The 13,256-nt window shown below is 38.0% G+C and overlaps 1 protein-coding gene across 3 annotated transcripts in view; it reads right to left on the bottom strand.

The window, feature by feature from the left end:
- Positions 1 to 1,835, bottom strand: part of obsl1a (obscurin like cytoskeletal adaptor 1a) — a 73,804-nt gene extending 71,969 nt beyond the window's left edge. For 2 of the 3 annotated variants that reach the window (XM_088930156.1, XM_088930157.1), the window contains exon 1: positions 1,319 to 1,835. The gene's annotated coding sequence lies outside the window, so the exon portion shown is untranslated. The remainder of the gene's footprint in view (positions 1 to 1,318) is intronic. The other variant, XM_088930155.1, reaches the window with a different exon arrangement.
- Between the last annotated feature and the right edge of the window lie 11,421 nt (positions 1,836 to 13,256).

Genomic DNA, 13,256 nt, shown 5'->3' with positions numbered 1-13,256 from the left:
CACATTAAGACACCTTTCTTTACTCTGAGTAGTTACCATGTGCTGCTGGGTTAGGCTGTGTGAATTGGGAGGAGGGCTTTCGGCTCCAAAGTTGTGGGTTGTATTTCATCAGAACTTTTACTCCCCAGCACTTTTCAAATTACGGTTACTCTCCATGTCAGTGGAATCTAAACCAGCATGTCTAGAGGTGAATGGCCTCTCATCCTGTTGCAACAGAAGCTACAGCATATCCTAAACAGCTGGTCCTGTATTTCAGTGAGAAAGCACTTAAAATAGTCTGCCTAAATAAAGACCTGTGCAGGGGCTTGTGTCAGGTATCACAAAGCACACTCCAAACATGCACAAATGCAGGCTTATTTCTGGAGTATTTCTACCAGCAATGTGGAGTCAAAATATTTTCAGCACACCGCCTTCCATTCTCTATTGATTACACAACGATGAAGATTTGAACTACAGTCTAAAATCCACTATTAAAAGAAAGTTTCTTGCCTTTTACTTAAAATGAAAGAAACAAGCCTCAGCTCCTCCAGGTAAAGGTTTATTCCATGCTGAAAGGAAAAGAGAAGAGACACAACATTTTAGCTGTGGAGCCTTCTTCAGGTGTTGTGTCTCTTCTCTTTTCCTTTCAGCATGGAATAAACCTTTACCTGTTCGTTTGCAGCCTACATCAGCTACCTACTGTACTTGAACTTTTTCTGAATAAGGCCCCCTAGTATGGCTTTTATCTCGCTGTTGTGTGTGGAGTAGAAAGGACCTCTCAATCTATCCCCTTCTCGTCTCAGTTTATAGTTGTCTTCTCAAGTTTGCCTGAAGCAGCTGTGGGTAGGCTCTCATGCTGCTACCTGCCAGAAATCAGTCCTGAGTCAATGCTAGTTTATCCCCTTTTGGAAAGCTCACGTTGTGATTCCCTTCTCTTCAGGACAGCTGCCCTCTCAAGGAAAATGATCCCCACACCGGAGTCCTAGGGGTTCCTAATCTCCAGCATGTTAATCATACTGTACGTCTGAGTTTCCCGCTGGGTCACAGCGCAAAACTGCAGAGCAAAGAATAGCTCTGTAGTATATGGAATCCCCCACAACCAGCCTAGAATATTCTAATCATACAAATCTGAAGTGCAGTTATTTCCATGTGGTCAGATTGTCCAAATCAAAACCAATTGCTCCTGTATATTAAATGATGCAGAAAAATCAAAATTATTTCATTTTTTAGGATTACAATTATCAATGTAATTTGCAGCATGTTATTCACACAAATTATTTTTACCACTCATCTACAGTTATTCAAGACATAGGACGGGTTAAGAAGATTATAAACTTACATAAGAGAGCTCCTTTCAATTATCCTCAAGTGGTTGTGTCTTCAGTCATTTGCCAAGGAAACACAGCAGGCTTTGAAAGACGCTCCAGCATTTAACGTTTGATTAGCCTCTGTATCTGTCACTCTGACAACAAAAAATTATCTAATTAGAATGACGTACAATCCTGGTACGTCTGTTCTCCCTCTCTTTAACAGTCTACATCTGTTATCAGATTTACTCACACATATTCTTCTATTCTCAGTTACCTTATCCTGCTCACCTGTTGCTTTTGCCTATTGTATGTTTCTTGTCCTGTTTATCTATTACTTCCTTTTTTTATTGTGAAGAAATTACAACCCTTTCAAAAAATCCTTTTCCCATTTGCTTCAGTTTTCCTTCATTATTATCGATTCCATTCAATGAGACCTGGCATGACCATCTTGCATTCTTTTTCTGCAGACCACAGTATGCTGTGTACGGCAGTCCCTTGCTCCCTTGGTCTCCTATATCGATAAGTCCTGAGACACCCTGAGTGTCATTGTTCATGGAAGACCGTTAAATGCTTTTGCAGCTGCTGCTGTCCCCTAAAAATACCAGTAGCCTTGATGACAGCAGTGGAGATAAGTCAGGCCCTTCCATTCACCCACTACCCGTGTCTAAAGATAGAACAAATGTCTGGATGAGAGCACATTACTTAGCTTACTTGAGACCTTGCAATAAAATCTAAGGAGAACAGCAGCCTAAAGCCCCTAAGGACATTTAGTACCAATCATCCTGCATCTTTTGTTATGATAAAACCAATTACAAACTTGCCACTATGTGAGTCAGTAATAATTATTCCATTATTGGGTTTTTTGTGTTATCTATTAACACAATTGTCTAGTGCTTTGTTGAATAACCTCTAAAATTGAAATATGGGCATTACAGGGTGTTTACAGAACTCCAATATTTATTGGAGTATGTAAATCTAGGGCTGATTACATAAAACATACTACTACAGTAGATGTACAATAGCATTTACCGTTACTTTTTTTTCTTAACCAGGAACAAGTCTCAGAATTGTTGAACTGCTTTGTAAATTGCCAATGAATTCAAGGGACACTGAAGCTGAAAACATAAGGGATATTTATCTTGTGTTTTATGCAACCTGTTACTGTACATGCACCTCAGTAATAATGGGTTTTGCTTCTTATGATACTTTGGAGCTTCATGGTTTTTCCATAATGTCAGTTATGTTTGATTTACAGTTATTTGTTTTTTTATAAACCTGGCAGTCTGGTAACATAGTAGACTCCTTGTGATTTTGTTTTGTGTGGTTTACAATAACTACAAAATATGGTAAGGATATATTAGGATATAGTAGGATTGATATTTCAGGGGAAAACAAACTTTTTCCAACTTTAATGCCAGGATCCCCACACAAACACCCTGAAGTTTCAGAGAGAGTCTCTGCAGCCATCCAAGTCTTTTGGTCAGTCTCCTCAACACCCAAAGTTTATTATTGTGAGCTGTCCAACAACACATCCCAGCTCAAAAGGTACTGCTTTATCCAGATTTCTTAGCAGAAATCCTTTAATCTTGCCAGCCACCAGCATCAGCAACAGTAGTCACCCATGTAGACACTTCTAGGTGACTTTGTAGAGTTTAAATCTAAGGTCCAAGCATTTTGGCCATCACCGAGATTCATGTGTGTCTGTGACAATGATGTGAAATTGGGCTCAGGCCAGTGGTGTTTTGTGTGTGTCTGTTTTGTTGGTTTGTAATGTTCTTCGATGGTCTTGCCCACCTCTGTCAATAAATGTGATGTTGAGAATTTAAAAATATCACACGTCCCAAAAATGAAATCCCAAAGGACAGTTTATTTACAAGGGAAACAGAAAATTACAAGAAAATACAAACTTGTAAGACACCCCTAAAAGTGAGATGGAAAACAAAGTTTCAGTGAAGAGATGTTACAAAACAAAGTGAAATGAGATAATCATTTCTCTTAGCTGTCACCATAGACATGAAGTACTAGGCTTAAGAAACATACTGGCTTACAAATGACAAATGCTTCAGCTCTCTCACATTATACTCCCAACTGCTACAGTTGACTCACATTTAAAGACAGTTCTCTTCTCTCTTCTTCAGGCCTTGTCATTGGCATACAACTGTAATGCTGACAACAAAAACTAAGAATTTACATGTATTGTATAGGATCAGCTTTGAGGTGTTTGATGCTAATTGTGTTCCTTCTCCTTTACCCAGTGTCTCCTTCAGTACCTTGAATGCCAAAAATGATTAATGTAATAATGTCAGATTCTGGATTTGTGTGTGTCTGTTTAGTTGGTAATGTTTCTCTATCATCTCAGTAACTCACATTGTTTAAACAAATAGTGCTGCAAATAGTGCTTCTCAAAAAACCTATATCTACTGTCATCGTAGGCCACTTTGCTACTTTAATTTTAAAACTTTATATTATTCACTTACCTAAACTAAGAGTTCAGGAATGAAAACCAGAGGTCTTTGGAGTTGAGGAATACATGGTCAAAACTGTTGCTCACCAAAAAGATTCCACAAGAAAGAAACTCATTTTCTACATAGTGCATAAAATCAACCCACATACATTACGATAGCATCCATGTATTGGTTGAAAATGTGCAAATATGTGGTGTGAGTGAGAGACTTTTGCATGCATATGTTAAAGAACCTCAGCTGTTTAGAAACTCAAGTACAGCCCCCCTGTATCTCAGACCTTCTTTCTAACCTCTCTCATTTCAGCCAATGGAAGTAATCTGATCTTATTTTAAAGTGAATCTAAGTTCCTGGCAATGAAGAGGTCAGCACTAGACATTTAGCAAAAAAGCATTAGGATTAACAGACCCTTTCTTAAAACTGTATTGCCCACTGAAAAAGAAGACATTAGTAAATACTGTCTATCATTAAACTCTATTTTAACCTAAATGTCTAAACAAACCCTCTACTGTGCTCTTTTCTTGTGCATTTAGAACCAGAGTTAGTGCAGTTTGCTTAAAAATTTATACCAAAACAAACCTGATGAGTAACATAATCTCAAATGTAGTAAGACATGTAGAGGAACGAAGTACCCTAAGATACAGCTGTATTGTTTTCAAAATAAAATGCGTATGTGGCTGTCAGAACCCACTAGCTGCATTGCAGGTTAAGTAAATACTAATTAAATGACTAAAGTCATTTAGTTCACTTAGGAAGTTATATATAAATAGCACCTTACAACAGTTGATAGGAATCTGGTTTACAAGTGTGCAATTACATTCTCAGACTTCAGTTAAGGTTTATCAGCAAATTAAGTGGTTGTGTCCACATGTGCTGTCGCAAAATAACAGAAACACTATTTCTTACATGCCATGAAACCACCCATACATCATCTAACCTTGAGACACTCAGATGCCTCTGTGGAGTAAATATGCCATATCTCACAACTCAATAGATCTGCTTGACACGTACCTTGAATTTTTCCAAAGTGTACTTATTTAAGGCTCAGCAATTTTCTTCCAAAACTAAACTTGGCCCAGTGTTATGTGTCTGTGTTCAGTGTGTTCATATCATCAACTTGTATTGACAGGTAAAACAGTAATGACCTTAATATTTACATGGTTTCTAAATTTTTTATAATTGTATGTTATTCTTATCCATAATTATTTACTTTTTCTCTCATTGTTTGATTTGAAAAGTTATGTCTGGGGTTTCCAAGTTGTTTAATGAGTAAAAGTAGCACTTGTTGAACAACTTAGACCTTGTATCATCAGCATGAGTCATTAGTCAGCTGAAACCTGGAAAGAACCCAGGAAGAGGTCTTAGAAAATGTCCCTGGACATTTATGAGAATGCTGGTTGGTGGAATACTTGGTCTGATATACTGGTAGACAGATATACTGCTCTTCTCCCCAGGAGGGGTATCACTGAGTAAAGATGGAGAGGGACCTCTGGTCCTGCTAGCAGCTATCTTACTGCAATATATAGGTGTGGGACACCTGGTGTGCGTTTAGGGGAAATAAATTCAATTACAGTCCTGACAACACCTGTCCAATAGTGTGGACGCGGTAAAAGGATGGGACTTGCTTTATTCACATTGAATCTTCAAGAAAATTAAGAACTGTCAGAAACAGCCCACAACAAAAAATGATTCTCTATTACAGACGTGAGAAGGCAGAACAGGGTTGCCGAAGGTCTGATAATCGAAATCATATTTAGGAGGAAAGGCCAGCAGAAAGGAAGAAGCTGCCATGTCCAGTACTGGTTCATTGCGATTGAGGGAACATACTGTACTGCTGCACCTTGAAGCAGCACGGCTACTGAGCCAGAGAGGGGAACGATAAAAATTTACTTCTGCCCTGGCATAAACCTCCAGGGAGGGAGGCTGATAGCTGCTGTCCTAGCTAATGTCTCCAGATAGAGAGGATGACTCATTTACCAGAGTTTGAACCAGTGTCTGGAGGAGGGGTCCCAAATGTTTCCATGTCTGTGTGCCAAGGAGGAGGGCATACAGCCCTGGAAAATTTGCAGAGGTCCCCAGGATTTCCCTACCAAGAAGGGTGGAAGTGCAGAAGTTCCTAGCTAGTGATGCGCGGATCGGCTTTTTTTGACCCGCACCCGCCCGCAGTTGTGAGAAACAAACCCGCACCTGCCCAGCCCGATCTAAAATATTTTTTTTTAACCCAAGCCGCCCAAAGGTGTGAGTTGCCAGGCCTGGACCAACCAAGGATCATGTCTGTGGACCAGAGGGAAGTCCAGAGGTGGGATGAGGTCACCAGGTTAATTTTGTGGCACCAAATAGTCTCCTGAAAAAATGGAAACCACATGAAGAGAAAAAAGATATTTGATCTAGGAGAGGTGGACATCCTGATGGACCTTACTCTTTTCTGGGTGAGAATAATTGTAGGATGCCACCTGCCCAGAAGGTAGCTTCAGACTAAATTCATTAGAAATAGGTCACATCTGCTCAGGAGTGTTGGAATTCACGCACAGATAAATTAACAGGGTTATACTGTAAATATAAGGGTGTGTCTATCAAGAGAGAGAAAGATGGAGAAATGGATAGCTGGTCTTTGTGGTGAAAATTGAACAAAATTGGCAAGCAAAGAAAATCCTCTGTCTCTGGCTAGTTAAGGGACTGTGACACAAGGGTCTGTCTCAATGATAAAAAAACAACATCCAGTTAAAGAAATGCACGTAAAAAAGGATATAAGGCTGAGAATGAAAGGAACATCAGAATTCCGTCTAAAATAAAATAAGTTTTCAAAATAACAATAGAAAAATATTAAGGAAAATTTCTCCAAGACAATAATGGAAAATAATTTGCTAATGAAAGGGAAATGGCTGAGGTATTAAATATTTCACTTAGTGATTACCAAGAAAGCAATCAACCTTTGCATGGGAAAAGAAAGCTTAACAGTATTGGTGCAGAAGTGTTACTTCTGTATAAGAAGCAATTACCAGGAGTATTATAGTATTTACTAATTGTAATCTACTAACTGTATTTAAGGAAACAGGTTGTTAACAAAATACTTCCAACTGTCAGTCAAGACAGACATAATACCCATTGACTGGCAATTTGCTAATACATTGTACTGTATATTGTGCACATCCATGAAAAGGGTGACAATGTCCAACCAAGTTATTAAGGAAAAATAAATCTCACAAGACAGTGCTATCACACAAGATTTTGGAAATGATAATTAAAGCAAAATTAGAAGATCATTTACAGTGGTGTGAAAAAGTGTTTCCCCCCTTCCTGATTTCTTATTTTTTTGCATGTTTGTCACACTGAAATGTTTGAGATCATCAAACAAATTGAAATATTAGACAAAGATAACACAAGTAAACACAAAATGCAGTTTTTAAATGAAGGTTTTTATTATTAAGGGAAAAAATAATCCAAACCTACATGGCCCTGTGTGAAAAAGTGATTGCCCCCTAAACCTAATAACTGGTTGGGCCACCCTTAGCAGCAACAACTGCAATCAAGCGTTTGCGATAACTGGCAATGAGTCTTTTACAGCGCTGTGGAGGAATTTTGGCCCACTCATCTTTGCAGAATTGTTGTAATTCAGCCACATTGGAGGGTTTTCGAGCCTTAACCGCTTTTTTAAGGTCATGCCACAACATCTCAATCCGATTCAGGTCAGGACTTTGACTAGGCCACTCCAAAGTCTTGATTTTGTTTTTCTTAAGCCATTCAGAGGTGGACTTGCTGGTGTGTTTTGGATAATTGTCCTGCTGCAGAACCCAAGTGCGCTTCTGCTTGAGGTCACGAACAGATGGCCAGACATTCTCCTTCAGGATTTTTTGGTAGACAGCAGAATTCATGGTTCCATTTACCACAGCAAGTCTTCCAGGTCCTGAAGCAGCAAAACAGCCCCAGACCATCCCACTACCACCACCATATTTTACTGTTGGTATGATGTTCCTTTTCTGAAATGCTGTGTTACTTTTACGCCAGATGTAATGGGACACACACCTTCCAAAAAGTTTAACTTTTGTCTCGTCAGTCCACAGAGTATTTTCCCAAAAGTCTTGGGGATCATCAAGATGTTTTCTGGCAAAACTGAGACGAGCCTTTATGTTCTTTTTGCTCAGCAGTGGTTTTCGTCTTCGAACTGTGTCATGCAGGTCATTTTTGCCCAGTCTCTTTCTTATGGTGGAGTCATGAACACTGACCTTAACTGAGGCAAGTGAAGCCTGCAGTTCTTTGGATGTTGTTGTGGGGTTTTTTGTGACCTCTTGGATGAGTCGTCGCTGAGCTCTTGGGGTAATTTTGGTCGGCCGGCCACTCCTGGAAAGGTTCACCACTGTTCCATGTTTTCATCATTTGTGGATAATGGCTCTCACTGTGGTTCGCTGGAGTCCCAAAGCTTTAGAAATGGCTTTATAACCTTTTCCAGACTGATAAATCTCAATTACTCTGTTTCTCATTTGTTCCTGAATTTCTTTGGATCGCAGCATGATGTCTAGCTTTTAAGGATCTTTTGGTCTACTTCACTTTGTCAGGCAGGTCCTATTTAAGTGATTTCTTGATTGAGAACAGGTGTGGCAGTAATCAGGCCTGGGTGTGGCTAGAGAAATTGAACTCAGCTTTCCAAAGATGTGATAAACCACAGTTGATTTATGTTTTAACAGGGGGGGCAATCACTTTTTCACACAAGGCCATGTAGTTTTGGATTTTTTTTTTCCCTTAATAATAAAAACCTTCATTTAAAAACTGCATTTTGTGTTTACTTGTGTTATCTTTGTCTAATATTTCAATTTGTTTGATGATCTGAAACATTTCAGTGTGACAAACATGCAAAAAAATAAGAAATCAGGAAGGGGGCAAACACTTTTTCACACCACTGTATATAACACTAGGATTTTAGATGATAATCAATATGAATCTACAACTCTTGCTGTACTACTGACAGATGACATTTAATGTAGACAATTACAAAGTGCTCTAAACAGGCAGCAAAAACATAAAATAGGAAACATCTCTTGAAGAAGCCACCTATTAAAAAGTTAAGGTCACTGTTGACATCATTTTTATATTCTTGACAATATGAAGAAACAATACATATGCAAACAAAATGTTAAGATATACTTAAAAGAATATAATTTAAATTATAAAATAGTAAGGTAAAATTTTATAATGCTCTAGGAAGACCTCTATTAGAAGACAATGAAGACAATTTCTGTCACCGCATTCCAAAAAAGATATAACTGCTCTGGAATTTGTCCAGGGAATAGCAACCAGATGCATTCCTCGTCTTAAAGGAATGTTCTACACTGGTACAGACTAAAGAAACAGAATGTTTTTAGTCTAGAACTAAGAAAACTACAAGGGGGCTGATTAAGGTATTCAAAAACCTCAAAGGCATTGACAAAGTCAATGCAATGAACACAACCTGAGTTATTTTAAAATTTAAAACAACAGTATTTTTTTAAACAAAGGGCTTTGGGTGTACAAAGAAAGGTATTGTACAGTATATAAACATGTTCTTGAAGCTGATACCCTGGTTTCTTTCAAGAAATGAGTAGATGAGATCGATACAACCAAACTAAAAAAAAAACTTTATAATGTTATGTGTAAGAGTTTTAGCAGTGAGATGAGGTCATTAATCATGAAAATTTATGTTAATTGCCAATATAAAAGCGATATGGTGCATCTGTGTTTTGGATTTGTAAGCTCTGTCCTCTTACTTATTTATAAAGAAATATAAGTGAAAACTAAAGATTTGGGGTGGTATGCTGGCATAATGGTTAGCATTGCAACCTTGAAGCATTAGGGCCAAGGTTCAATTCTGGAGCTATGGCACTATCTGGGTGTAGTTTTTATATTTTTATGTTCTCCCTGTGTTCGTGTGGGTTTCCTCCACTGGAAGGTTAATTGGCTTCTGGGAAAACTGGCCCTAGGTGTGAGTGTGTGTGTGTTAGTGTCTGCACTGTGATGGACTGGCATCCTTACCAGGCTGTATGCTTCCTTGCTCCCGTTGGTTGCTGGGATAGGCTCCGGTTCCCCTGTGACCCTGAATTGGAAGAAGTGGTTAGAAAATGACTGGATGGATTAAAGATTTCTCTGTCCATTTATTTTTGAATTATTGGGCTTAGTCAAGCCCTGGGACAGTACACAGTACGGTACACCACCTCACCACATTCCTCTGTGTTACACCACAGAAAACCAGGGACTAAGGTGGAGAGGTTTTGCCGATGTCTTTATTGTGCATAACTCCTAACCGACACAGAACGGCAAAAACCTGCCAAGGCACCTACATGCCATAAAGGAGACTCGACACTTGACTCAAAGCGCTTTACAGGTAATGGGGACTCCCCTCCACCACCACCAATGTGCAGCATCCACCTGAATGATGCGACTGCAGGCATAGTGCGCCAGAATGCTCACCACACATCAGCTATTAGTGGGGAGGAGAACAGAGTGGTGAAGTCAATTCATAGATGTGGAATATTAGGAGGCCATGACTGGTAAGGGCCAATGGAAAATTTGGCCAGGACACCAGGGTTACACCCCTACTCTTTTCGAGAAATGCCCTGGGATTTTTATTGACCACAGAGAGTCCCTGCTACAGGGTGCTGGCTAATGTATTGAAATGTGCCCTTTCAAACATCGTGGAAGTATTTGTTTTTGCACCCATAGCAAACAAGTGTTTTACATTGATAACAAGTCCTTTTAATGCACACTGCAGAAAAATGAGTATTTGAACCAATAACACTTGTAGCATTTTTAATGTCTCTCTGTATATTAGTCAAGGTCATTCTTTTCACAGTATTTAACGTAAGAAGGCTTTGTAATGCTAACCTGTTAGCATTAGTTACTGTAGGTAGGCACTGTCAGACTTCTTCAATATAACCTGAATGATCAAAACACATGAGCACCTGTACACAAACCACTCAATATCAGTACATACCTGTGAGTGTAAGACTTTTAACATTTTAAAAACAGTAATACATTGTTTTTTTTAAAAATCAGACTTTTTAAACTCATTCAGTCTAAATTACATTCAACCAGGCCAATAGCAGATACTTTCAGAGGAATTTCACTACAAATCATTTGTTAGTTGGCAGTGTTATTTATCTTCTATAGTATAGTAATGTTAAAATTACTTAACAGATAGACTGCCCTCTAGTGCTAAAAGCTATGGAGAGCACTCCAATATCACCAGATGACAAAAAACTTTTTTCTTTTTCACGATATCAAACAACCATTCATCTTATGTGCAGTATGCTTTGAATAGAGTTTAGTGTAACATAATTAAATGTTCATCCTTACCTGACAGACCTCTTAGCTTCTTTATTAACCACAAATAATCACCTCATGAACAAAAAGCACAAACACTGGTACAGAAATACAAACCAGACTTGGAATCTGATGTGATTGAAAGGGCAATTGTAATTAACCTTTTAAGCGCCCTATGCATTTTCTAAAAATAAATGCTTTGGATAGTCTCTGTATCTAAATAATTTGTGACCTATGATAATGTCATGCTTGACCTTTTGTACAGCAGTAATGGAGATAATTTATCTGCTCTGCTGAAGTGGGAAAGCAATTCCTTAAATAACCTTAAATAATCTTTCATTTATGATAGATAATTATTTGAAATGATGGTAATGAAAATTTTGTATTTCTGTATTTTAGTTAGATTTAGCTGCCTAGAGGTGAAGATATGAAGAGCAACTTTCCTTCTCCTGAACCTACAAAATACAAAAACTTCACAGATCATAACATCTGCATACTTTATGCTTTCCAGAAGTGCCGAGTCATGTAGACTCATTCTATTTTAAATACATTGTCTTGGTCCTGGTGTCCTGATGCAGCTCATTATAGTATTTACCATTAATTCTTATTAAGGGAGTATTTTACAGTTAGAGAGTGACCTTTCCCAAGGCAATAGTATTAGCTGTGGCAATAACAAGAAACTTAGACTATGCTTGGGAAGATAAGTGTTGTACCAGTTCAACAGTACTGATGTGCTCTGTGGAGAAACAGTGTCGGCCAGCTGAATCAGGAATGCAGGACCAGTTGGTGTAGATTGGAATGAAGAGTGAGTGGATGTTTTGTGAATATCATGTATTTGGTGAAGACTGAGTGAAGAATTGAAATAGCAGAGTTGATTGGGTGACACAGAATGACTCCAAACATTGATTTTCTAATAACAATACTCCAGTGCCTCATTAGATTAGTGATTAGTGAAGATATGGACTTATTAAAAGATGTGAGTGAGTGAAACCCTAAGAGAAGAACCACAAAACATAAGACCATTCAGACTTCTTTAAGGAGGACCAATGAAAGACTTGGAACCTGGCAGGATTCTGTCCATGAGACAATATGACAGTCCAGTAAAAATACAGCAAATTAAGGTGACATGCTGGCAGAGCAATGATTATCTTCTGAAATATGCCAGTGTTGCCACAATACATATGGTATCTAGTCAACAGGGAATCTGTCAGTCTTCTGTTCAGTGATTATGAATCGAAATGTTTGATGAACTGAAACATGGCAAACAGGTTCTTAGTCATTTTCATGTATTTTAAAGTAATGTTGGATGCTTTCTCTTAAATTCATGGTGTACTATAGTTTACATATTGGATTTCACTTGACTATAGTTATTTTACCTTCTGTTTTTATAATCCTTGTTATTTTGTTCCCACTGCTGGTCATTTATGTTTTTATATTTAAACTTTAGATTGACAGCATTAACTCTGTCGTGTGTTATTGTGATAGCATTTTAATCTTATGAACAAGTCCTCAAGAGTTTGTTATTGGTGAGCACACAGTGAGTAATCAGCTGCAACCATATCAATCTGCTGCCACTTTATTTATGCCTTTGAAAGCACTGCCATTTCACTTGTTTGACAACAGATACAGGCATGTGTGATCAACAAAACACTGCAGCTTTGAATTCTGATGCCTTGTTATTTTTTAATTGAGGGTGTCTGGCTGTAAAAATTGTTAGAAACACACAAGAAGGACACTACAATAATATACCAAAATATTTCATTAGCTTCTGAGATCTAATAAGATGTGGCAACTCAGCTCTTTTAGTATACTATATATTAACATGATTTAATATTGTCAATTTATTTTTCTATGATGAGCCCTACAGAATTGCATCAATGCATTCTGCTCCTACTTTAGTTATATTTAAAATGCTTTTTACAGGTTAACAAGTGCTTAACATTGTTAAAAGACCACCCATGTTTGACCACCCAGATTTTTGAAAATATAGTTGTAAAAATGTTTTCAAAAACGAAAATGTTTTTTGTGATATGTACTGAATAACAGACACAAATGTTTTGATTTTGTATGACCTATTCATGGAATGAACTGAAAGGAATTTAATTGAATGAGAATCAATAAACTTTGTATCCCATGGTGATAAAGATAGTTATAGGATTTGCCCCATGTGAACCTTATACAGTAATAAACTATGCTTTGACTTAAACTCCTCAAG

This window comes from Atractosteus spatula, chromosome 13 (genome assembly GCF_055471065.1).
Source record: "Atractosteus spatula isolate fAtrSpa1 chromosome 13, fAtrSpa1.hap1, whole genome shotgun sequence".
In the NCBI taxonomy this organism is placed as follows: Eukaryota; Metazoa; Chordata; class Actinopteri; order Semionotiformes; family Lepisosteidae; genus Atractosteus; species Atractosteus spatula.
This window is presented reverse-complemented; position numbering and strand designations above follow the sequence as displayed.